Source organism: Chrysemys picta, chromosome 6 (assembly GCF_011386835.1).
Source record: "Chrysemys picta bellii isolate R12L10 chromosome 6, ASM1138683v2, whole genome shotgun sequence".
NCBI lineage: Eukaryota > Metazoa > Chordata > Testudines > Emydidae > Chrysemys > Chrysemys picta.
Genome location: NC_088796.1, coordinates 119,093,501 through 119,120,260, shown reverse-complemented (window position 1 = coordinate 119,120,260; position 26,760 = coordinate 119,093,501). Strand labels below are relative to the sequence as shown.

The window sequence follows — 26,760 nt, the reverse complement described above, 5'->3', positions numbered from 1 at the left end:
TTTTCTCATTCCTTAATAAATCTCAACATGAAAATTAGAAAGATGAAAGAAAAGTTTGGATCCTAAATTAGGCCTTGTCTACATTACCAAATTTTGTCACCAAAAACTGCTTTTTGTCAACCAAATATCCAAATACATCCACCCTGATGAGAGACTTATGTCTTTTTCCTCTCCTTTTTTTTCGACAAAGTGCCAGTGTAGACATCACGCTTGATTTCATCATTGTAATTGGCCTCCAGGAGGTGTCCCACAATGCCCATCCTGACCGCTCTGGTCAGCAGTTTGAACTCCACTGTCCTGCAGCCAGCTAAACAATCATCCACCTCTGCCCCGTAAAAGCCCCAGGAATTTTTGAAATTCCATTCCTGCTGGCTCGGCGTGGAGAGGTCTCCTCGCATCTTCCCAGGTGACCATAGCAGCTTATTGCACCAAACGCTCTCCTGCTTAGACCACTCCGGAGCTGTTGGATCTGATCAGTATATGGGGAGAGGAGGCTGTGCAGTCCCAGCTGCACTTGAGCTGTAGGAATTGGGATATCTATGGGCACATTTCTCGAGGCTTGTGCGAAAAGGGCTATGATCGGGACACGCTGCAGTGCAGAGCGAAGATAAAGGAGCTGAGGCAGACTAACCATAAGGCGAGGGAGGCAATCCATCACTCTGGTGCTTCACCTAAGACCTAAGTCTATAAGGAGCTGGACACTATCCTCGGTGGCGACCCCACCTCCACTGCCAAGAACCCCATGGATACTTTTTCATGCCCTCCCGCACGCCCTCCCCTGCAGCACATTCAGAACACTTTTCCATGCCCCCTCCGCCCGCCCAGTCCTTTTCACTTTCTGGGAGTTAGAATCATAGAAGATTAGGTTTGGAAGAGACCTCAGGAGGTCATCTAGTTCAACCCCCAAGTTCTCAGTTTCCCCTTCACTCTACCCCCTCGGACAACTTTCACAATGATAGCTGGACCTACACACAGTTGTGAAAGTCTGTCCTTCCCTGGTTCCTCCTTTCCCATCAGGTGTTTGTGTGTGCTGTTTCTTTTTAAATAAAAACAAGGAGTTCTTTAATGGTGAATCACCTTTATTTTTTTCCTACAACTTGAGATTGCAGGCACTACCAACACATGCACAGGCATTGTTTTCATTGTCTTACAGGCATATAAGGCCAAAAATGACACCATTGCATCCTAGGAAAACTAGCACCTGTGACAGAGATATACATTATTGCCGCTCATTGTCAAAGTGCTACCTCAAAGCCTCCCTGATTCGAACTGCCTCCCTCTGGGCTCCTCTGACAGCCCTGGTATCTGGCTGTTCAAAATCAGCGGCCAAACGGTCTGCCTCAGCACTCTACCCGAGCAAACCTTTCACCCTTAGCTTCACAGAGATTATGCAATGTACAGTTCGCAGCTATGGCCATGGGAATATTATCCTCATTAAGGCCTAGCCTGCCATAAAGGCATCGCCAACCTGTCTTTAATCTGCCAAAAGCACATTCAACTGTCTTCTGGCACCTACTCAGCCTGTTGTTGAACCACTCCTTACTGCTGTCCAGGTGTCCTGTGTAAGGTTTCATGAGCCATGGCTGTAAGGAGTACGCCGGGTCTCCCAGGATCCCTATGGGCATTTCAACACCCCCCACTGTAATCATCTGGTTTGGAAAGAAAGTCCCCACTTGTAGCTTTCTGTACAGGCCAGTGTTTCTGAAGATGTGCGTGTCACGCACCTTCCCAGATTGATGTCAGTAAAACGCCGTTGGTGATTCACAAGCGCCTGCAATACCATGGAGAAGTACCCCTTCCTATTGATGTACTCTGTCGCAAGGTGGTCTGATTCCAAATTGGAATATATGTGCCATCTATTGTCCCTCCACAGTTAGGGAACCCCATTTCTGCAAAGCCGTCCACTATTTCATGCACATTTCCCAGAATCACAGTCCTTCGTAGTAGGATGCGATTAATTGCTCTACACATTTGCATTAAAGCAGCCTCAACGGTTGACTTCCCCATTCCAAGTTGATTCGCCACTGACTGATAGCAGTCTGGAGTCGCCAGCTTCCACACAGCGATTGCCACATGCTTCTCTACCGAGAGGGCAGCTCTCATTCTGGTGTCCTTGAGCTGCAGGTCTGGGGCGAGCTCCGCACACAGTTCCAGAAAGATGGCTTTCTGCATCCGAAAGTTCTGTAGCCACTGCTTTTCATCCCAAACCTGCATGACAATGTGATCCCACCATTCAGTGCTTGTTTCCCGAGCCCAAAAGCAACAGTCTACCCTATGCAACTGCTCTGTGAATGCCAAAAGCAATCCAAAGTTGCTCCTATCCACATCAAGCAGAATATTGGGCACCTGTAAGTCTTCTTCAGTTAGATACTTGACAATTAACTGAACTGCCATCCACTATGTCCACTATGTCTTCATGACAGTTAACAGAGCATAAGAGAGCATCACTTCCCACAAAGATGCCGGGGTGCATAGAAGAAAATAGCTGTTGCAAAAATGACACAAAAGAAAGGCCATGGACTGCTGGACATAAAGCAATGCATCACAGGACATTTAGCGAGGTCCCAAGATGCACCGCAATCCACTCTGCTTTCCCACAAGACCTAGCGACAGAAGGTGTTGACCTGGACTGTGGGATAGGTACCCACAGTGCAATGCTCACACTGTCGATGATAGTTCCCCCACTCTGGATGCGATCTGCTGACAGAAGGAGCAAGTGTGAACACGAGATTCCGATTTTTATTATGTCGACTTTTGGGTGTCGCCATCACTTTTGTTGACAAAAATTGGTAGTGTAGACATGGCCTTAGTAACCATTGAGGCCAATACATTTGTAAGACCTGAGGAAAAATTAAGTATTACCCTTGAAGGGTGTTAATATTTTCAATATGAGCAGATTGTAATCCAGTTACCTAGAAAAACAAGAACACTAAAAACATTGAGGAAAACTCTATAGACTGTTAGTGCTAGGATATAAGAGGGAAATGTAATATTTTACCCACCAGTACATTGCCAGCAGGGTGTCTTTGTCAGCAGTAACACTAAGGTAAGTTACAAGCTGTCAGTCACGGATATTAGAAGGGGAATCCAGTCAATGTTATGTTTCCAATGACTTAAAAAAAAAATCCCTCAATCTTTAATTTGCTTAGTTGAAAACCTTAACATTGTTTTGGACTATGTACCAAACAATTAGTAACTGAAAAAATTTAGTGCAACTTCAAGAAGGTTGCAGTAGCTTTTCCACTATACAGGGACTTTTGAAAATTTCTTTGACAGAGTATATTTAATCTAGGGGAAACTATTTTATAAACACTATGCATTTAGGGTCTGATCCTTCAATCCTTACTCATAAACTCAGCACCATTAACTTAAATGGGACTACCCACATGAATTAGCATATGTCATCACTGCACAGTTAACTCAGGCTCTCATTCAGGTGTTGCCCCAATCCCCCTCCCATCCACACACAAACCCTCTCTCCTACATTTAGGGGTGCTTTTGACCCTGGCTGGCTGGCTCATCTGGGACTGTAGGCTAAAGCTTGAGAGAGGCTTTCACTCAGATAGGTAACCCACCCACTTCACAGTGAGGAGGCAGACTAAATCACTTGAGTGCTGACAGTCCTCCTCCATTGCCTTTCCACAATTGCCCTCCCCTCCTTGTCCAGAAGGTCAGACAAGTTCTCCCACGATTCACTGGAAAGCATCATTGAGTAGCTCAGTTTACTGAATCACAAAGAACCTAGTGACATACGTAGGTGAATGCAGCACCAGTGAGGACACAGTAACTCGTGTATGGCTTTGCAGTGTTGCTGCTCACTCCTGAGACCCGGGTGCCAATCACCAGAGTTAACTCTGCAGTGAAGACATACCCATAGGGCTAAACAGTGCCCACGGGCAGCAATGGGCTGTAAGTTTTTAATATGCTACTTAAACCCTTGAGTAGTCGAATAAAGACTGAGGCCAAGTCTGCACGAAAAAGTTAGGTCCACCCAACTATGTCACTCAGCAATATGAAAAATCCACTCTCTGAGCAACATGCTTAAGCTGACCTAGCCCCCAGTGCAGAGAAAGCTAGGTTGACAGACGTATTCTTCCATTGACTTAGCTACCGCCTGCGATCACTGTAGTGAATGTATACACTGAAACGCTACAGTGGCACCACTGCTGCCTTCCTAGGGAAGACACAGCCTAACCCTTATAGTTTAGTTTCGGATTATACAGAGACTGAGTCAACGTTTGAGGCATGTTTTCATGAACAGGTTCAAAACAATTCTAGTTAAATACTCCATGAACAAGAAAAATTGTTGTTAGATGCCTAGTACCTACAACACAATCTTTGTTATTACAAATATCTTGACCTTTCTAATGTCTCTGAAGACACCCAGTCCTTTCCCTACTGTGCCTTTCCCATACTTTCTAAGCTTTACATTGACAGAATGTTAGACATACTGTATCTACCCTAAAACAGGTACTTTTCCCTTTCTTCCAGGAATGCAGAATGCTATTTCAAAGGCATTGTGGGTCTGCACATCTTTGATTTTTTTTAAGCCTTGTCACTTGAGCATGTAGCAGCAGGAGTCAGGTGATCAGCTTATATTAGTGAAGTTCCACCATCATTTTTATGGCTTGGAAGATGACCTTATAGTGTAAATTATGTTGGTTATTGGCATGGACTGCAGCACAACAGATACACTATCTGCCTGACACTGAAAGGTGCTGAGCACCTAGCAATTCGGTATGGAAGTCAGTGTTCAACATCTTGCAGGATCAGGTCCTTCACACTCTGGCTAGACCGCCAGAACAGTGTCTCAAACTGAGTTAGGAAAAAGTCAGCTTTGGTTTAATGCAATGCAAGCTATATGGGCTAATCTGCTCTTTCATTTAAAAAAATTGAATAATGGCTTTAATCTTCTCGATCATGCAGAATGAGTCCAAATAAAGATACTTAAGACAATTTTCTTGATTTCTCTTTTGTTATCTCAAGAACATGTATGCCCTTACAAGCTAGATTCTCATCACATCTGGAACATATGTAAGATGTACTAGAAAAGCATCAGAATTTCAAAGTCCAGGAAAAAGGATTTTTACAACAGCTTGCTTGACTTCTGTCAGAATGTTATACCGAACAACAAATCAGCATGCAGAAGTTTGTTACATCACCTGATTCCAGTATTCTGGCTATCATTGGGGTTAATAATATAACATGTACTGAATTACTAGATTACCTAGCGAGACGAGGTGGGTGAGGTAATATCTTTTTTTGGACCAACTTCTGCTGAGGAAAGAGACAAGCTTTTGAGCTCTTCTTCAGGTTGTCTTTCACCTATACAAGTTATTCCAATGAAAGATATTACCTCACCCACCTGATCTCTAATATCTTGGGATCAGCACAGCTACAACAACACTGCAAACAGCAATAGATTATCTAGCAGCATATAACTAATATGATAATTTAAATCATGATACTCTAAATTAATGTAGATTGCAGTAACAATAAAGAGTGTAAAATTCCATACAATTTCTTCTTACTGACACCCCAGTCTTAACTATGATAGACAATAAATTAAACCAATTCTAACAACTTTTTAAACATTTGGGACCAAATTCCATGGTGATAGAACGTCTCAAGCAATCCCATTACTGTGTAAATCAATCAGTAACTACATCCTACAGGTTGTAAGTCGGCATAGATTTATCCCAATATTTGTTACAGTAATTACTCTATACACAGAAGCAGGGTGGATAAAATTCACTGTTTAAAAAAAATAAAAATAAAACACAGATTTAATTTAAAAAATAAACCTATTTAAAATTAAATTTGAAATTGACTGCTTATGTGAAAGCCTAAACTTATTACAATCTGTTAAAATAATTTAAAATAAATACAATAAGTGTTTCCTGCCAAGTTTTAAAGAAAGTCAAACTACTGTAGAATTAGCAGAAGTTACTGGCTCAGGATCTAGATTGAGAGTTTGTTAAATTCTAAACCAGGTGTTGACAGAAGTAGCCTCTTCTGCAGCTGCAGAGAGAATATTTTCTTCATTTCAGTTTATTCAACTAATTCATTCAAAGTTAAGACAACAACTGAGAGTTGAAAAAGCAGAAAAGCTTGTTTTCCTCTTCCAATCTATGAATAAAAACTACATTTGAGAGGATGAGATCTACTAGATCTAAAATCGTGAAGCACATGGTGACCAGAAACAATCAGTTAAAGTCACTAACTGCAGATAATACTTCCTTTGTTTAATATATCAGTTAGTTTCAAATGCAAAACATGTTTAGATAAACTTTTTTCCTTTGTATCCAGCACTTTTAAGGTAGTTTAATTTAAAAAATAAAATAAAATGATTTTGTGCATTTTATTTAAATTTCTATCCAAATAGAGCTTGACATAAATCACAAATAAAACATTAATCATCATCTAGTAAATAAGAAAGGTATCATTCATCATTTTCTAACATAATAAAAATGGAAAATTAAGAATCTGAATAAATTTATATTAAGATATACAATTGCTTAAATGTGTATAGATATAGTATATCTGCCTGGTTATCAAGAATATTCAGATATTCATGCATCAGAGGGGTAGCCATGTTAGTCTGTATCTGTTGCATCTGAAGAAGTGTTTTTTTTTACACACAAAAGCTTATGCCCAAATAAATCTTTTAGTCTTTAAGGTGCCACTGGACTCCTTGTTATATTCATGCATATACATAAGGAGATACCTGTGTCTACTTAAATCATAGTCACATTATGAACTTTTGATATTTGAATATCTTGCTTAAATCAGCAAAAATAAATAACACTGCAGTTACTACATAAGTTTCATAGAATATCAGGGGTGGAAAGGACCTGAGGAAGTCATCTAATTCAACCCCCTGCTCAAAGCAGGACTACTCCCTAGACAGATTTTTGCCCCAGATCCCTAAATGGCCTCCTTAAAGATAGAACTCATAACCCTGGGTTTAGCAGGCCAATGCTCAAACCACTAAGCTATCACTCTCAGTTTGCCAGATTTCTATTAAGAATACAGCATTATTTTTACTTACCTCAGCAGAATTAACTCTAGGTGAATTGAAACCTGGTGAAATAATGAGATTGTAAGGAGGTATCCAGTCATATTGTGGGAGATTTGAATGCACACATAAAACGATAGCAACAACAAAAACAGTGTGGCAATGACAGTTCTACAAAAAAGGAAGAATAGAAATATATTCCTCAAAAATGTCATCTTTTTATCTTTAATCACAAAATAGGGGAGGAAAAAAATCTTCCAAAAAATTTTGAATACTTGAATGATGCAGATGTGGTGCCACTGTTTGGGTTGCTATGGGTAAGGGTTTGTTAGCATTTATTTTATAAACATCTCTGTTTTCTTACTTAACCATACAAAATTACTCTAGGAATGAGAACTGAGCTGTACGATTTCCACCTACTAGCAAATTGTTTGGGGCAGAGGAGGAAGGGCCTTGAAACTGAAAAACAATTAATTGGTTGGGTATTTTGTTGTAAATTTATAACAGTCCACAAAAAAGTACATGTGGTTGCCCCATCTCAAAAAAGATATATTGGAATTGGAAAAGGTTCAGAAAAAGGCAAAAAAAAATCATTAGGGGTCTGGAACAGCTACCATCTGAGGAGAGATTAATAAAACTGGGATTTTTAAGCTTGGAAAAGAGACAAATAAGGAGGGATATGATAAGGTCTATAAAATCATGACTGGTGTGGAGAAAGTAAATAAGGAAGTGTTATTTACTCCTTCTCATAACACAAGAACTAGGGGTTACCAAATGAAATTAATAGGCAGCAGGTTTAAAACAAACAAAAGGAAGTATTTTTTCACACAATGCACAGTCAACCTGTGGAACGCTTTGCCAGAGGGTGTTATGAAGGCCAAGACTATAACAGGGTTCAAAAAGAACTAGATACGTTCATGGAGGATAGGTCTATCAATGGCTATTAGCCAGGATGGGCAGGAATGGTGTCCCTAGTCTCTGTTGGCCAGAAGCTGGGAATGGGCGACAGGGAATGGATCACTTGATGATTACCTGTTCTGTTCGTTCCCTCTGGGGCACCTGTCGAAGACAGGACACTGGGCTAGATGGACCTTTGATCTGATCCAGTATGGCCGTTCTTATGTAAGAAGAAGCACCACCTTTAGTGTAAAGTGTATTTAGTTGCAAATCAACATGCTTAATGGTTACCAACCCATAAGAATCAACCTTTCTTTAGGAAAATAATCTAAAAGCACAAATGCAAAACACAATTCAATTAATTAAATCAAAGTTTCCTGCTCGCTGATTTAAATCAATCCACCCTGCCCAAAAGGAAATTTGGAGCAAATGAACCCACCCAAATATCAGTTAAGAAGGGAACATGGCAGAGTAGTGGAGGCAGTGATTGCAGTGTTTCCAAGTTTTCCTGGAAGCAAGGAGTAAGGACAAATTGAAGAGGGTAAAATCCTCCACACTGTGACAATTAATGTTATATAACAGACCTACATTTCTAAGTCAATGGAAACTGAATAGCTAAAAACTATTTGCAATATAATTGATAACCAGGTAAAACCAAGTTTCAGAGTGGTAGCTGTGTTAGTCTGTATCAGCAAAAACAATGAGGAGTCCTTGTTGCACCTTAGAGACTAACACATTTATTTAGGCATAAACTTTCGTGGGCTAAAACCCACTTCATCAGATGCATCAAAGGACTTGCCATTGAAACAGTGGGTATTTGCAGGGCTATTAAAAATTATGCTTCCCAAATGAAAATCTAAGCAAAGCAGTAAAAGAACTGAAGTGCACTAATTAGAAATCCAGAAAAACAGAATACAAGGGAAAACAAGGGGCAGAGACTAGATTTGTTTGTGTAAGCAGAGTCAGGATGAGCTCTACCCTGACATCTGGTGGTGAATTATGGCGAGGGTGGAAAAGAACTCCAGGGGCTGATCTTGTTTGCATAGGCACACCCACTCGCCTGGCATGAAACCACAGCAACTCAAAGTGGTTACTTTGGCTGGTGTGGGATCCCCAGTTTCTCTGTTATTGGGGCAGGAAGAATAAAGTTTTGTTACCCTGATTCTGTGAATCAAGGCCAGTGGAACTGTTGTATGACAGAAGGACTGAGTGAGTCATTCACCATTACCTAAGTAGCCTTTGCTTGTCAAGGGGCATGGGTTACAAAACCCAGTGAATTGAGAGAGGATGGTGACAGGTATTTGTACCTGATGGTGTGGCCCCCTCCCCAAGGGGGTTGAAACACCAATTGCACTACCTCCTCTCTCCACTGTTGAATGTCAGAGCTAACTTTGATTCCCTTAGGAGTCTAGTTACAGACTGCTGAGCTGAGTTTGCTTTGGGCCAATAGTGCACCAGCACTGGGGCTCCCCTACTACTAGCTGAAATCACTAAGAGCTGAAATCACAAAAGAGCTAAAGCTATTGAAGAGCTGAGATCACTGAGGCTGTGTTAACTAGTGGGGGAGCCTGAAGCTATAGCTAAGCTAACTTAGCTTAGCGGGCAGTGAGCGGAGCGGCTCATAGGTCGGTGAGCGGAGTGGCTGGAGGAGCAGCTAGCAGAGCAGAGCCTTGTGGGAGCGGCCCAGGGGAGCGGAGCGGAGCGGCTCACAGGTCGGTGAGCGGAGCGGTGCAGCTCACAGGTCGGTGAGCGGAGCAGAGCGGCTCACAGGTTGGTGAGCGGAGCGGAGCGGCTCACAGGTTGGTGAGCGGAGCGGAGCAGCGCGGCTCACAGGTCGGTGAGCGGAGCGGAGCGGAGCGGAGCAGCTGCCAGAGCAGTTCGTGGGACTGCGGGTGGACTGGAGCAGTTCGTGGTGAAGGCTGCAGTGGAACCCCACGGAGAAGCAACCGGTTGGCCTCGGATCACGTAAGGTGCCCCTTAACACCCTGCTCACCCCCCCCCCTTGAACTCTGGGGCGGCACTGATCATGGACAGAGACTTTGGGGGGTTGTCGGACTTTTGGGACTTTTGTGATTCTTGGGTTGCTGGACCCAAGAGACTTTGGGATTGGTGGACTTTTGGGACTTTGGTGATTCTTGGGTCGTTGGTTTCAAGAACCAACGGGAGAGGACACGGCCCAATTTGCTGGGGTGGGTCTTCGCTCATGGTTTGGTCTAAAAACTCTAGTTGTGGTGTTTTTTCCATTTAATGCTGATGTTGTTTACCTCATGTTATTAAACATTTTCTGTTACACTCAGACTCCGTGCTTGCGAGAGGGGAAGTATTGCCTCTTAGAGGTGCCCAGGGGGTGGTATGTAATTGTCCCAGGTCACTGGGTGGGGGCTCGAGCCGGTTTTGCATTGCGTTATTGAAACGGAACCCCTAGATACAGAACCCGGCCCTTGTTGCTGCCAACTTAGATGGGCAGAAGGGTTACATTTTTGGGGGCTCGTCCGGGATCCCCTGGGTCAGTACCCCTCGCAAGCACCTGTTGAGTGTTCCCCTGCATTGGAAAAAAAAAATTGTGGTTATATTTTGAGGAAATTACTGTTTGTATAATGGCTAATATGTCGGGTTTGTTGGGCCCCGGCCCTGCAGCCTCTAGCTCAGGGGCCACAGCCTCAGCCAATGATTGGACAAAAGCACTGGGGCAAATATTGGAAAAGGTTGTGTTGTCCCATGCTAGGTCAAACTCTTGTCGTGAGTTAAGGTTATTTGCTGGGGCAGAGGAGTTCGAACCCTGGTTGGAGCATACCACTGAAATGCTGCAGGAGTGGGCCGTACCTGATGCAGAAAAGCGAAGATGTCTGATAGAGAGCCTTAGTGGCCCAGCATTAGATGTGATTCGCACCCTGAAGCTCATTGACCCTGGGGTCAGTGTGAAGGACTGCCTAGAGGCCCTTGATCATACCTTTGGGAGTGTAGAGGGCCCTGAAGACAGTTACTGTAAGTTCCTTAATTCCCGACAGCAAATTGGCGAGAAGATTTCAGCCTATATACAGAGGCTGGAGAGACTGCTTCAGAGAGCTGTCATGAGGGGTGCAGTGACTGCTGAACAGATGGATCGGACCAGACTGGCTCAAATTGTAAGAGGAGCTCAATATCAGAACTCGATTCTACTCCATCTCCGGCTAAGAGAACGACGGGAACATCCCCCAAGTTATTCCCAGCTGATAAAGGAGGTCAGAGAAGAGGAAGAAAGGCAGGCTGCCAGCGAGTTTTGGGAAGCCCAAACATTGGAGCCAGCCGGCACAACACCACTGCAAATGGCCAGTGTACTGATGGTGAGCACCACAGAGGAACTTGCCCAACAAGTGCAGGTCCTGACAGAACGGATAGCTGAACTGCAAAGCACCATTGACCAAGCTAAGACTTCCGGGAATAAGGAGCCTCTGACCGTTGCGATGGAGAAGTCAGCATTTAGAGCCACCATCCCATCTGGGCGAAGAGGGAAAGGACAATTCTTCTGCTACCGATGTGGTCAGGATGGACACAGTGCTGCCAAGTGCCATAATGAAGAAAACCCCTCCTTAGTGTATGGAAAGCTGAGGATCAGTTGGGAGAGATCCGGTAGCTGCCAGAGAGTCCGGGGGCGGGGACCCCCCAGGCCTGCAGGATTTGAAGATTCCCCCAGAAAAGACTGTCCAGCTGGGATCCCCGCAGGACTGATAGGGCCTCGAGCAGAGGTCATGGTGAAGATTGAAGGGGTGGAGTGTAAAGCCGTGCTTGACACTGGATCTCAAGTGACTATTATATTTCAGTCATTCTACCAACAAATGCTTAGGCACCTGCCTATACAGCCACTGACTGGCGTTGGTCTGTGTGGCCTCAGCATGGATGAATACCCCTACCAAGGGTATGTCATAGTGCACCTGGAATTCCCAGAGGAGGTTGCTGGGGTAAGAGAAGAGGTGGACACTGCTGCATTAATATGCCCTGACCCTAAAGGGACCTCTGATGTGTCTGTGCTGATAGGGACCAACTCCAGTCTCTTCAAGGTGCTCGCGGAGTACTGCAGACGACGGGCTGGGGACCAGTACCTGAATACCTTGATGATCCATACGCTTTGTGCTGAAGCCTATAGGAAGATTGAGGGTGCTAAAAAGGAGACATCTGAGCTACCGATTGGGGCGCTGAAGTACATGGGCACAACCCCGTTAGTAGTGCCTGCAAGGACGGAGCAAGAAGTGCTTGTCATGAGTACTCGGCTGAAAGGCAGTAAAGGGGCATTAGCAATGGTAGAGCAGCCGGTTGAAGGAGAGCTCCCGGAAGGAGTGCTGGTCCCCAGTGGAGTCATAACCCTACCTGCTGAAGCCCAGGAAAAGGTGACTATACTGATTGCTAATGAAACAAGTCGAGATGTTGTTGTGAAGCAAGGACAAAAGATAGCGGATCTCTTTGAGCCTGAATCAATTGTAAAACCCCAGTGTGAGACTCAAGTTCCGCCAATAGACCCTGCAAAGTTTGACTTTGGAGATTCACCGTTGTCCGAGGAGTGGAAAGATCTTCTGAAGGAGGTGCTGAGGATAGCGGGAATTAAGAAGTCTAGAACAACGCCTTATCACCCGCAAGGTGATCCTCAGCCAGAGAGGTTCAACCGAACCCTATTAGATATGTTGGGGACTTTGCGACCAGAGCAGAAAGCAACCTGGAGCCAACATGTTGCATATCTGGTGCACGCCTACAATGCCACAAAGAATGATGCTACAGGAGTCACCCCATATCTCTTAATGTTTGGACGAGAACCAAGATTACCCATAGACCTGTGCTTTGGTGTATCAGAGGATGGAGATAGCTATGAAACTCATCAGCAATATGTATCCCGACTGAGAGAAAAGCTGCGGGATGCTTATCACTTAGCTACATCTGCGGCTCGGAAGAACGCCGACCGCAACAAACATCGATATGATGCTAGGGTACGTCTGCAAGAACTCCAGCCGGGGGACAGAGTTCTGCTGCGAAATTTGGGTATTGCTGGCAAACACAAGATAGCCGACAGATGGAAGGCAATACCTTACTTGGTGATGGAAAAGCTAGGAGACCTGCCGGTCTACAAGATCAAACCTGAAGAGGGTCCAGGGCAGACAAAGACAGTGCATAGAAACCTTTTGCTCCCTGTGGGGGAATTGGTAGGCACCCTGTATGAGATGGGCCACAACAGGGCAACTGGGCAGAACGAAGGTGCTGGACCAAAGCCGCCCTCCAACGTGGACAGCCAGCCCCCTGCAGCTAACCTACCCCCATGCAGCACATCTGAGAGTGAGTCTGAGGAGGAAGACACAACCATGGTGTACCCTGGGATGGAGACAAGATTTCAGTCTCGATCGGCTGAATCAACAGAGAGCTCCTCTTCTTCCACCCTAAACCCCATGGCAGAAGTATTTAGGCCCATTCCTGACACCCCTGAGCCACTGGTGGGACCCCCATGTGATGACACACCCAGGTTATTGGACAGTGGAGACATACAGGTGGAGGATGTCCTGGGCACCTTGGACCCTCCACTGTTAGAACTAGAAATGCAGGGGCCTATGCCAGTAGCCGAGGGACCCTCAAAGGAAACCTCTCCATCCATCGGTCAAGAGGCTGTCCCGCCCACCACGGCAACAGAGATTCTCAATAGACGAGACAGGGTAATAAGACCAGTAAAACGGTTGACTTATGATGCACCTGGGGTAACTAGTGAGGAACCAATATGTTTAGCACACAGGCTTGTGGAAGCTAGAGTGGGCTATCTGAGGCCCTTTGGAGGGAACCAGTGAGTTGTTATAATAGGGAGTGTGATTTGTCGGGACGACAAATTTTCGGCTGGGGGGAGGATGTAAGCAGAGTCAGGATGAGCTCTACCCTGACATCTGGTGGTGAATTATGGCGAGGGTGGAAAAGAACTCCAGGGGCTGATCTTGTTTGCATAGGCACACCCACTCGCCTGGCATGAAACCACAGCAACTCAAAGTGGTTACTTTGGCTGGTGTGGGATCCCCAGTTTCTCTGTTATTGGGGCAGGAAGAATAAAGTTTTGTTACCCTGATTCTGTGAATCAAGGCCAGTGGAACTGTTGTATGACAGAAGGACTGAGTGAGTCATTCACCATTACCTAAGTAGCCTTTGCTTGTCAAGGGGCATGGGTTACAAAACCCAGTGAATTGAGAGAGGATGGTGACAGGTATTTGTACCTGATGGTGTGGCCCCCTCCCCAAGGGGGTTGAAACACCAATTGCACTACCTCCTCTCTCCACTGTTGAATGTCAGAGCTAACTTTGATTCCCTTAGGAGTCTAGTTACAGACTGCTGAGCTGAGTTCGCTTTGGGCCAATAGTGCACCAGCACTGGGGCTCCCCTACTACTAGCTGAAATCACTAAGAGCTGAAATCACAAAAGAGCTAAAGCTATTGAAGAGCTGAGATCACTGAGGCTGTGTTAACTAGTGGGGGAGCCTGAAGCTATAGCTAAGCTAACTTAGCTTAGCGGGCAGTGAGCGGAGCGGCTCATAGGTCGGTGAGCGGAGTGGCTGGAGGAGCAGCTAGCAGAGCAGAGCCTTGTGGGAGCGGCCCAGGGGAGCGGAGCGGAGCGGAGCGGAGCGGCTCACAGGTCGGTGAGCGGAGTGGTGCAGCTCACAGGTCGGTGAGCGGAGCAGAGCGGCTCACAGGTCGGTGAGCGGAGCGGAGCGGCTCACAGGTCGGTGAGCGGAGCGGAGCAGCGTGGCTCACAGGTCGGTGAGCGGAGCGGAGCGGAGCGGAGCGGAGCAGCTGCCAGAGCAGTTCGTGGGACTGCGGGTGGACTGGAGCAGTTCGTGGTGAAGGCTGCAGTGGAACCCCACGGAGAAGCAACCGGTTGGCCTCGGATCACGTAAGGTGCCCCTTAACACCCTGCTCACCCCCCCCCCCTTGAACTCTGGGGCGGCACTGATCATGGACAGAGACTTTGGGGGGTTGTCGGACTTTTGGGACTTTTGTGATTCTTGGGTTGCTGGACCCAAGAGACTTTGGGATTGGTGGACTTTTGGGACTTTGGTGATTCTTGGGTCGCTGGTTTCAAGAACCAACGGGAGAGGACACGGCCCAATTTGCTGGGGTGGGTCTTCGCTCATGGTTTGGTCTAAAAACTCTAGTTGTGGTGTTTTTTCCATTTAATGCTGATGTTGTTTACCTCATGTTATTAAACATTTTCTGTTACACTCAGACTCCGTGCTTGCGAGAGGGGAAGTATTGCCTCTTAGAGGTGCCCAGGGGGTGGTATGTAATTGTCCCAGGTCACTGGGTGGGGGCTCGAGCCGGTTTTGCATTGCGTTATTGAAACGGAACCCCTAGATACAGAACCCGGCCCTTGTTGCTGCCAACTTAGATGGGCAGAAGGGTTACATTTGCAATAAATGTAAGGGCAATCATAAAACAATGAAAGGATGTCTAACATAAGAGGGCCAGAATCACACATGCAACAAAAGCAATTATTCTGCAAAAGTGTATTGCACTCACCAAAAATGGCAAAGAAATTCAAATGCAAAAGACATCATGAATATACAGCTAGATGGCAAAGCTCTGATAATACAGAAACAGTTGTTTGAGTCAGTCAATATATTTTACAAAGAAAAGTTTTACAACACTGGTTTGTGTGACATTGGAAATAAGTAGGGTTGCCAACCCTCCAGGATTGGCCTGGAGTCTCCAAGAATTAAAGATTAATCTTTAATTAAAGATTATGTCATGTACAGGGGTGAAAGTAATTTAAGGGACTTACTGGTACGCAAGGCCAGGGCCCTGAGCCCCATGGTAGCAGTAGCTGCAGCGTCCGGGAGTCCTGGGGTTCTGGCGGTGATTTAAAGAGCCAAGGGCTTTGTCCGCTGCCGGAGCCCCGGGGCTCCTGGCCACCACTGCTATCCCAGGGCTCCAGCAGTGCGGCTCTGCTGGTGATTTAAAGGGCCAGAGGCTCTGGCTGCTGCCGGGAGCCCAGGGCCCTTTTAAATTGCCTGCCTGGGGAAGCTGCCCCCTGCCGGTACGGTCGGCTGTGTACCGGCTTTTGCTTACTTTCACCTCTGGTCATGTAATTAAATCTCCAGGAATACATCCGACCAAAATTGGCAACCCCAGAAATAAGTGAATTTCAAAATTGACATTGGTGTGGAATGCAGAATAATCACAACAAAACTAAGTTGAAACATTTAGCAAGTAAATCACTCAGATTTGGAAGGAGTGGAACGAAAGCCACCCCAAACCCCTCATCCCCGGCCCCACCTGAGTCTCCACCCCCAGCCCAGAGCCCTGACCCCCTCCCACACCTAGAGTGACCAGATCACACAGGTGAAATATCGGGGCGCAGGGGGAAGGGGGGGACGGAGGGAAAAAAAAAGGCCGGCGGCGGAGCAAAAAAGGGAAAAAAACGGCCGCCGGAGCTCCATGCCCTGCACCCCCGCACCAGCATGCCTCCGCTCCGTCTCCACTTCCCCCCTCCCTCCAGCAGAAAAAAAATGGCTGCCGGAGCTCCACACCCCACCCCCCGCACCTGCATGCCTCCGCTCCGTCTCCATCTCCCCCCTGCCTCCAGCGCTTGCGCCGCCATACAGCTGATCAGCGCAAGCCTGGGAGGGAGGGGGGAGGAGGAGGAATGCGGTGTGCTTGGGGAAGAGGCGGGGCCAGGGTGGGGATTTGGGAAGGGATCCAAAGGGGCAGTGAGGGGGCGGGGCTGGGGGCGGGGCCAGGGCAGGGATTTGGGAAGGGATCCAAAGGGGCAGTGAGGGGGCAGAGTCGGGGCGGGGGGGGGGCGCGAGCCCCCTCCGGGCTCCGCTCCGCCTGTGAGCAGAGGCAAAATATCGGGACAATTTGCGTCCCAACCAAAGCTAGGTCAGGACGCGGGACAAATAAGTAAATATCGGGACAGTCCCGATAAAATCAGGATGTCTGGTCACCCTACCTGCACCCAACCCCTCTACCCCTGCCCAGAGCCCCCTGCCCAGAGCCCCCTCCCACATCCCAAACCCCTCATCCCCAGCTCTGTTGGGTCATGGGCATCAACAATTTGTTGAGAAGAGCAACAAGAATGATTAAAGGTCTTGAGAACATGACCTATGAAGGAAGGCTGAAAGAACTGGGTTTGTTTAGTTTGGAAAAGAGAAGACTGAGAGAGGACATGATAGCAGTTTTCAGGTATCTAAAAGGGTGTCATAAAGAGGAGGGAGAAAACTTGTTCACCTTAGCCTCTAAGGATAGAACAAGAAGCAATGGGCTTAAACTGCAGCAAGGGAGATTTAGGTTGGACATTAGGAAAAAGTTCCTAACTGTCAGGGTGGTTAAACACTGGAATAAACTGCCTAGGGAAGTTGTGGAATCTCCATCTCTGGAGATATTTAAGAGTAGGTTAGACAAATGTCTATCCGGGATGGTCCTGTATTTGGTCCTGCCATGAGGGCAGGGGACTGGACTCGATGACCTCTCAAGGTCCCTACCAGTCTATGAATCTATGAATTTTCTTCAACTGGGTGCCCAGAAAAAAAGTTTGAAAACCACTGGCACAAGCGACTTCAGGCTATGCAATGACTTTAATGGAGCAGCTGCACACAGGGGCAAGAGCCTGCCAGGCAGATCTGATTGCTTGTTTACATTCAGATTCTTCTTCCATTGGAAGTCAGTAATGAAGGAGGCGGCCTTACTTGCAGATATCAAACAATCAAACATGGAACCGGAACCTGCATTCCCAACTGCATTTTGTTAATTCATTTTGACAATGACAGTTTAATTTTAACGGATAGTACTTCACCGTGCACTATGAAATGTTTTGGCGCTTGTCTTGTAAAAGTAATGCTGTCTTAGTAGTCGGAGGGTGGTATCATTACAATGCTGTTCCTGCTATTACATTAAATCTGTGCTGAGGGGAGAGATCATGCAGTGTGCAGATTAGCAAATTTCCATTGTAAATAAAAAGAATAAGCAAAAAAAGGACAAAGAAATATCTAACATATAATCTTCATAGTATCAGAGGCTATATAAGTAGAGATGAGTAAGAGTAGTGTCCTCTTATGGCATACAAAAACTGAATGGCTAGGCAAACTGTAAAGGGCAATCTGTCACTTCTGTTTGATGCCTCACTTTCAGAAGTTTTTAGTTTTTATTTTAAAAACCTTCCCCTTGGTAGCCATTATCTTATTCTTCAAGGTTAGTTTCTTAATAACAGGGCAATAAATCATCAGTCAATACAACCACCATAAAAGCTAAGCTAACAGGAAAAGCACAACTTCAGTAAATCACACATTAACCAAGGTGGCAGCCCCCCTCTTCTTCCCACACATGAACAAAGAACCAGATCACCAATGTAAACATGTAGACTAATTAAAAAGACTCCTGCTGCTGCATTCTTTACTCATTTGATGTGATAAAGCTAACTACAGATAAGAGACCATTCCTCCCAAGATAACAGACTTCACTTTAAACCCAAATTTGCTCTTCACAACATTGGGCTTCTCACATTCTTCTTATTACAAATTATTTAAATCAGAAATGTGAAATCTGGAAAATGAAATTACAGGTGGCTTTATTTATGTCAAGTAAATTAAACATACATTGTTTAAAACATCTTGTACTTCTCCCTTGTTTTCAGTCTTCATACCACTCTATCCTTCAGAAGGCGGACAGACAAGGGGGTATATATAATGCACATTTTGCAGTTGGAATGATTTACCAGTGAGATACATAGAATCAAATTTTAAAATTTCATATACCTGCTGTACTGTTAAACATGGTGGATATTTGTTATATACTGGGTGAGGAATTAGACATAGAAGGCATTTTCAAAAAGAGTGAAAAATTGCATAGGCAACACTGACAGTGTCTGTTAAGTCTCCCAGTTCTGAGTAGAAGATGGGCAAAGACATCACACGCATTACAATTTTGATTAATAACATGTCAAAGGGACACACAACCCTGTAAACACTTCAGCATGTTTGTAACTTTACTTACATTCAATGGGACTTCCTCATGTGGGGAAAGTTAAGGAGGCAGTGTAGTCTAGTGGAAGGGCATTAGACTGGAACTCAGAAGGCTCACTGGCTGACCTGCTTTGTGACTGTGGGCAACTCACTTTACCTCTGTGCTTGTTTCCCCTTTGTCCTTTTGTCTGCCTTGCTTACTAAGGGTACGCCTACACTACCCGCCGGATCGGCGGGTAGCGATCTATCTATCGGGGATTGATTTATCACGTGTAGTGTAGACGCGATAAATCAATCGCTCTCCCATCGACTGCTGAACTCCAGCAGTGCGAGAGGCGGAAGCAAAGTCGACGGGGAAGCCGCGGCCGTCAGTCCCGCGCTGCTAGGACATGAAGTAAGTAATTCTAAGTCGATCTAAGATACGTCGACTTCAGCTACGCTATTCTCATAGCTGAAGTTGCGTATCTCAGATCGATCCCCCCCCAGTGTCAACCAGGCCTTAGAGTGTAAACTCTTCAGGACAGAGACTTTCTCTGAATGTGTTCCTAAACAGTGACTAGCGCAATGGGGCTCCGATCTTGGTTGGGTCCTATTGTGTTACAATAATAAAAATAATAATACACACCTGGTTAGGCGTTTACAGGATCAGGGCCTACGTTTGGAGAATAGAACGGATATTCAGTGTACTAGATAAAGGACAGTTTGATGCTGTTTTGAGTAACAGGAAATTTAAGAAAACTAGCAATCAAGGTAGAATGTAATAACACTTTTACGCGCTTTAAAAGAAGGTGTGTAACTTCAAAGTAAAATGAATCATTTAGAAAAATACTTCATAAATGCCAGCAGGGCTGCCATTACTTTCTTATCCCTGCTGCTACAATTGATTACAGCAGTAAGCCCCAGCAGGATATGCATTAGATGGCTACTGGTGCACACCTCAAGTGCATTGTTAGGAAGTAGGCTAGAGACTGAATAGGTCTTCAACCCTCTGAGAAGTGCTCCAGCAGTCTAACAATACATCCCCTGCTGGGACTTACTGCTACCAGACAAAGGCACCTTCTTTCGTTCTCAATAACCTTTTTATAATTCACGGATTTATTAAGGGGGAAAAGGGAGTGTTTATAACATATCCTTCCACCATAACGTATAGTGCCTGATATTAAGTATATGCCCCAAAGAACAGGAGTACTTGTGGCACCTTAGAGACTAACAAATTTATTAGAGCATAAGCTTTCGTGGACTACAGCCCACTTCTTCTATGCATCCGAAGAAGTGGGCTGCATAGCTTATGCTCTAATAAATTTGTTAGTCTCTAAGGTGCCACAAGTACTCCTGTTCTTTTTGCGGATACAGACTAACACGGCTGCTACTCTGAAACCTTTTATTGTTAAATAATATCAAACACTTTTTTTTAGATTGTCTGATCCATTCAGAGCCTTCCTCCTTCCATAAGCTCCTCTGCACTTTCAGCAACAGCTTTTATTCCAATATCTACTTTTAATTCTTCTTTTGTACTTCAAAAAAAAATCAGTTAGGAACCCAGTTTAGGTCTTGATCCTGCAAAGGGATCCATCCATCCATCTAGGCAGGCCCTTACACCCACACTGTGTATAATCTATTTGTAGTAAAAGTGACTCCATGCAGGTGTTTGCAGGACTGAGGTCTTCATTTGTATGTTAGAATTTAGAAAGTGAGTGGAACAGCCATCAGGCTATATACTCCTGCCTGAAGAGCAGCTGGGTTCATGGAGGGTGGAGGTCTCCCCCACTCCGCCCTTTTCAATTTTCCATTCCCTTGTCCCATAGTAAATTCTAGCTGCAGAGCTAAATTGGTAGGATTGGTGTTCTGCCTGGCACCATACAGTAGTATGCAATCCAGTGTTAAATATAGAACACATGGAAGCACGTTTTAGTTCTAGTGGCCCAATTCACACCCTTCAAGTAACTGCTGACATGAGCAACATGGTGTTATATCTTTAGGGTTGCTCATGGAAACAACTGAACTCTGTGGGTTCTATCCTTGTTTCTCTGTGTTGGCATAACTCCCATTAACTTTACTATAGTTAGGCTTGGTAGAATTCAATTTTTATTTTTTTTATAATTTAGATGGATAATGTTGAGATTTTTAAGCATTTTTTTATTTTTTCCTATTTAAATCACAGGGGGAGTCACACAATTATTTAATGACAGTAGATGCTGTGATTGAAAAAGTTACATCTTTATAATGGTTAAAACACAAATTGCCAGCATCACATGTCAAATATCCAAAGCAAATATCCTTAAATCAAATGAATTCTCAAGCAGCATTTTACTTACTTTGCCTATCTGTCCATTTAGATTACTATGGATGGAAATATTTTTTCATTGGTTTAGTAAAATCAGCATTTAGGGATCAGATGATTATCAGTAATTGTAATAGGTGTCTACGTAAAGGGACAACCAAAGGCCAAATCCTACTCACCTAACTTCTATGAGTGGTCCCAGTGTGAGTAATAAAAAGCATGGTTCGGTCCCAAGAAGATACTGTGAACACCACAACAAACTCTGAAATATATATTCTGTATGGGAAAGACGTGCAGTTGAGGCCTGAGGGATAGCAGGAAATAAGTGACTCAGGCTATGGCTACAGTAGAGAGTTTACAGAGGTGAACCTGCACCAATACAGCTGCGCTGCTGTAAGCTCTCTAATGTAGCCGTTCTAAGCCAATGGGAGAGAGCAGGGTTTCTTTTAAAAACATACATTTATAGTTAATATTCTACTTCAAAACCGGTATTTAAGACAGGCTGTTATAGTTCCACCCAACTAGTTCTGACAGGAAATCTTCAAAAGTCTTCTCTTCACATTATCCTTTTGAAAACTGGCATTTTTATGTCAGTTTCAAATGATTAAAACAAATACAAATTAGCCTTCATCATAGCAGATGGATCTAATCAAATACTATAATCCTGTGTAGCACTATCAGAGTGAGAATGGTATAAGATTTGTTTTCTGTGCAATCTAAAAGGCATATTAGCAGGACCTATTCTGCTGAAACTGGTACAGTCAGTAAGGCAGAGAAAAACACTTTTTTTTGGTAAGGTCTAGGGCTTTCTTTCCTCTTTATTCAGATTTTACAGCATTAGCTATGTATCAGATAAATCACAGAAGTACTTTCATATTGACATTAAAAGATCAGATACCTGGAAAACCAGCTGAAATAATATCAAATGTCTGCCATATGTTCCCTCTCCTGCACACTAAAATTAAGGTAGCCCATCAGTCATATCCATCTCCCCTACATGAATACAATCACAGGGCTCTTTTGTTTATAGATGTTTTCAAAACATGCCAAACATTTCCTGGGCACATTTACAATAATCAAATACACGACAATTCCCTTACAGTGAAATGGTTATAATGAAAATCCACTTAAGTGTTGTCTACACTAGAGACAAAAAAATGTTGCAAAAAATGTTCACTGTTGCAATGTTGGAAGTCCTAATGTAGGATGGTCACGCACAGTGTCATTTAGACCTGCTCTGAGAAGAGCTCCTAGATGACATAGTCCCCAATCCTGCAATGTAGGTAGACTCCAGCACTGAAGGACTGAAATCAATGGGGCTCCACACAGAGCTCACATGGCCGGGGCTCTGGTGCATAAAACTCCAGTGGCTGGAACACTAGGGCTCACACACGATTGCTAACACTGGTGGAACTGAGCTGGTCTCTTAGCAACTGCGGGAAACCTCTGCAAATTTTCTCTTGTGCCGAGAAGGTTTAAATGTATCCCACTATGCTAATCCCTTTGGAATGCAGCAATTATCACTTTTCAGAGGGGTTAAGTGCTGCATTCCGAGGCAATTATCTCCCCCTCCTATTCTCTGGCTTTGCAAAGGAGGTGGGAGTAAAGAAAATAGAAGATTCTATTGCCACAAAATTAAGGAAAAATCCTTGGCTCCCTGTCTGGCAATAATAGCTCCAGGCTTGGAGGGAATATATGGCTCTCCAGATTCATTCCCCTCCCCATTCTCACTGTCCCAAGAACAAACAAAAAAGACTCCCGCTGCAGTTAGCGGGGGATGAGGAGCAGACTATTTTCCAGGTAGGCCATCTTTTGTTATAGTGAAGCTCTGCTATAGTGATCTTTTCCTTTGTGAAATAAAACATTATTGAGGCAAAACCAGGCCCAGCCTCTGCAGCAGTGTCCCTGGCAAAAGAACCTGGTGCAGTTCCACAGTGCAGGGGCAATGTGATGGGGCTGGATTTGGGGGGCTGCTTTACAAACACTGGCTCTGCAGAGGTTCTCTATGCACAAGTATCTAAAGGATGGGGCCAGAGGATCTATTTCTGCATGAATCTGTATTCATTTTTGCTGGTGCACTCCCAGTATAGCTGATGAGTGCCGGCCTAGTCACAGCACCAGTACAACTGGCCCGCTCAGTGCAATCCCAGAATGCATCTCTGCACCCTTCTTCAGTGATGGCTCTGACAATTCTGAGCATTCCTCAGCTCTCCCCACCCCCCAGGAAAGGAAGGGCACAAGTAGAAGACATAAAATACAGCCTGGTTCATATTTATAAAACAGGGAGCTATTTTCTTTATTTATTCCCACGAGGTTTCTCATTCAAAAAAGCGGAAAAACCAAAACAAGACTTTTTAGTCAGTGGCCTGCAGACATGAGTGCGTACAGAGCATATGTACCATACTCTGCTGGGGCTGTCACAACAGCATCTCCTAGGCTCCTGAGGTCTGAAAAAGAGAACATGGAGAAAGGACATCACCAGCACTTGTTCTGTGCCCCAGAGGAGCTCCACTGCAGTAGGCAGGGGAGTGGAGGACAGATGAGATGGGGCTGAGGGAGCCCACAGGAATGTCCACTCTTTGGTCAGCTGCTCCTGCCCGTCTGTGCTGATGGTGCTCTGGCCTGGCATCTATAATGGGCGAGTGAGGGAGCACAACGACAGAGCTCATTATTTTACTAGGCTCAAGAGTTCAGAAATCCTAAGTGAGGCCTCAGAAAATAAGATTTTTAAAAAACGAATACATTTTCGATGCTTTAGATTTGCTTTCTGGTTTCTGAACCTTTACGGTGCACTTGTGTCATGTTTTCAAAACAGGCTGCATACTGCAGACACACTGCACTGTTCAGTTTTGTGTGAGTAGAAAGTTGACAACCCTACTTCAGTCTAAGCTATGTTAACTGGCTATAAAAGCAGAACTCTGGGAAGAGAGATGAATTTGGGCACTAAACCAGTGTGTGTGGGTTCTGTGCTAGAGCAATGGGAGGACTTAGTCTGTTCACATAGTCATATCATCTCTGCATGCTCGATAAGGGATCTAAGAGATTCTTAGCCAGAAGAAACTGTCCAGGTAGCAGTGGTAAACTTCATAGCAGGGATCTGTGTTTGTTTTTTGGTTCAGATCTGCCAAATATTGTCAACAGGGCTGATGTGAGGGGCGGGAGGAGGCAATGGGACAACAGTACTGGAGCCCCAAGTTCAGGGCCCCCTCAAATGTGTGTGTAAATAAAATGAAATGGGAGGGATGGGTCCCCAGTGAACAAGATGTACTGGGGCCCCAAATTTGTCTCAGTGGGCCTGACTGCCAACAAGAGTACACTATTACACACTTCTATAGTATGGGAAGATAAGTCTAAGACCACCACATCCAGCAACATTTGCTATTACCATAAAGTTGTGCTCCTAAAAATGCTGATGGTATCCAGCACACCCTATTTAATAATGCATGGTAAGTGAAATCAGCTATTGTCGCTAGCTCTCTGGATACTAACTATAGACAAAATCCTGCTCATCTTACAAAACTCTCATGTTCATGAAGTCAATGGAAGTTGTGTATGGAGTTTGGCTCTATATGTTGATTTTAAAAAATAAATGGGAATTCCTATGTATTATAGCTAAAGTGCTAGCAAGAGCTTAGTTAAGACTGAATAAGCATTTCCATTATACCTCTTGTTTACAGTCTCACACAGTTTTCTGACATTTTTTTACCTATTAGGCTTAAATTTTCCAGTCCTGGTGTCTGCCCAACAGTTTATATATTTAGAAAGCAAAAAATGATTCAGCCATTTTAGAAAATGAGGAAAGTGGGGGTGGGGAACACTTTCATTATTATATATACTGGTTTTGAGCATCACTAGGACTAAAATGACTGTGTTTAGAAAGTTGTATGCAGTGTTGTAGCCGGGTTGGTCCCAGTCTATTAGAGAGACAAGGTGGGTGAGGTAATATCTTTTATTGGACCAACTTCTTTTGGTGAGAGAGACAAGCTTTTGAGCCACACAGAAAGCTTATCTCCCTCACGAACAAAAGTTGGTCCAATAAAAAATATTACCTCACCCACCTTGTCTGTATTTAGAAAGTTGAAATTTGACAGGAAATAGCCTTCAATAGGGGGGAGGGCTTTTAAGCATTTCATTGGAAATTTAATTCCGTTTTTGTGGAATTATTAGGGTTTAGAAAAATCACAGCTTTGCACATGCACAGCATTCTGGGTATCACTGATTGATTAGGCAGTGATCCAGCAAAGTACTATAATGTGCACAATTTTAAGCATGCGAATAGTCCCACTGACACCAATGCTCATCTCCCCGAAGACAACGGGACTATACATATGCTTAACTTTAAGCATGTGCTTAAGTGCTTTGCTGGATTGAGGTCTTAATTACTTTACCAAGATTCTAAATGAAGGAAGGCTCCATTTTACATGTATGTGTTTTTAATTTAGATGCACAGTGAATACAAGTATCTTCTAAGGTGCACATGGAATGAGGCAATGTCCTGTAGGATCCTGATTTAGAATCATAGAAGATTAGGTTGGAAGAGACCTCAGGCGGTCATCCAGTCCAACCCCTGCACAACGCAGGACCAACCCCAACTAAATCATTTGGTTAAAGTAATGTGATTTAAAATTATCTGGATGGCCAATCACATAAAAGATGACACATCCTCTTCATTTCTCTAGAAATATGTAGTTAACAGTAGAGAGCAATGTTTTTAGTATGGAGTATAATGGTAGTCCTAACAACAAACTTACTGAACATGCTGCTGGTTGAACAAGATGAATATATAGTGAAAAATGAAAAAAATGGTCTAGACTTGGTCTTTCTACATCTTGGTCTAAGGGCAGGTCTTCACTACGGGGGGGTGTCGTTTTAAGATATGCAAATTCAGCTACGCGAATAGCGTAGCTGAATTCGACCTATCGGAGCCGACTTACCCCGCTGTGAGGATGGCGGCAAAATCGACCTCCGCGGTTCCCCGTCGACGGCGCTTACTCCCACCTCCGCTGGTGGAATAAGAGCGTCGATTCGGGGATCGATTGTCGCGTCCCGACGAGTCGCGATAATTCGATCCCCGAGAGATCGATTTCTACCAGCCGATTCGGGTACCAGGCGGGTAGTGTAGACCTAGCCTCAGTTAATCAATGAGAACTCTGCAATAGTCACCAAACTGTCCACAGATTGCTTCCAGATATCCGTAAATTGTGCTAGTAAGTGTTGCAAAGACGACACACAGATCTTTCAGATAAGAAAAAGCAAATGTACTCTTGGTGATACTTATTCCAAGCATCCAGAAATGACATACGACAAACGCTTCTGCCACTAAGACTATTTAGACATTGAGGAGGATGTTGCTATATATTAATTAGTTAAAAATATCACTTCAGATAATGTTTCTGAATGTTTTAAGGAATATCAGGCTTTCCCCCCACCCAGGAGACGTTTTATAAGTAAACTATACCAGATCTGGTGCTATTAATTATGAAGTACTTGACTCTTCACCAGACTGAGGACTGGAGATACTGCAGTATAACTGCACTAGGTTACAGGAAAATAAATTTTGAGGAATTAGGAATACAGTATTAGTGTGTATGGAGCAGCAATGGGAGAAAATAT

At 44.5% G+C, this 26,760-nt stretch overlaps 1 protein-coding gene and 1 long non-coding RNA gene across 2 annotated transcripts in view; both read right to left on the bottom strand.

The window, feature by feature from the left end:
- SNX30 (sorting nexin family member 30) overlaps positions 1-26,760 on the bottom strand; it is a 582,715-nt gene that overhangs the window by 353,364 nt on the left and 202,591 nt on the right. The window lies entirely within an intron of this gene.
- LOC135972439 (uncharacterized) overlaps positions 15,424-26,760 on the bottom strand; it is a 33,674-nt gene continuing 22,337 nt past the window's right edge. Inside the window, exon 3 of the long non-coding RNA XR_010588906.1 lies at positions 15,424-15,489. This is a non-coding gene — a long non-coding RNA (uncharacterized LOC135972439). The remainder of the gene's footprint in view (positions 15,490-26,760) is intronic.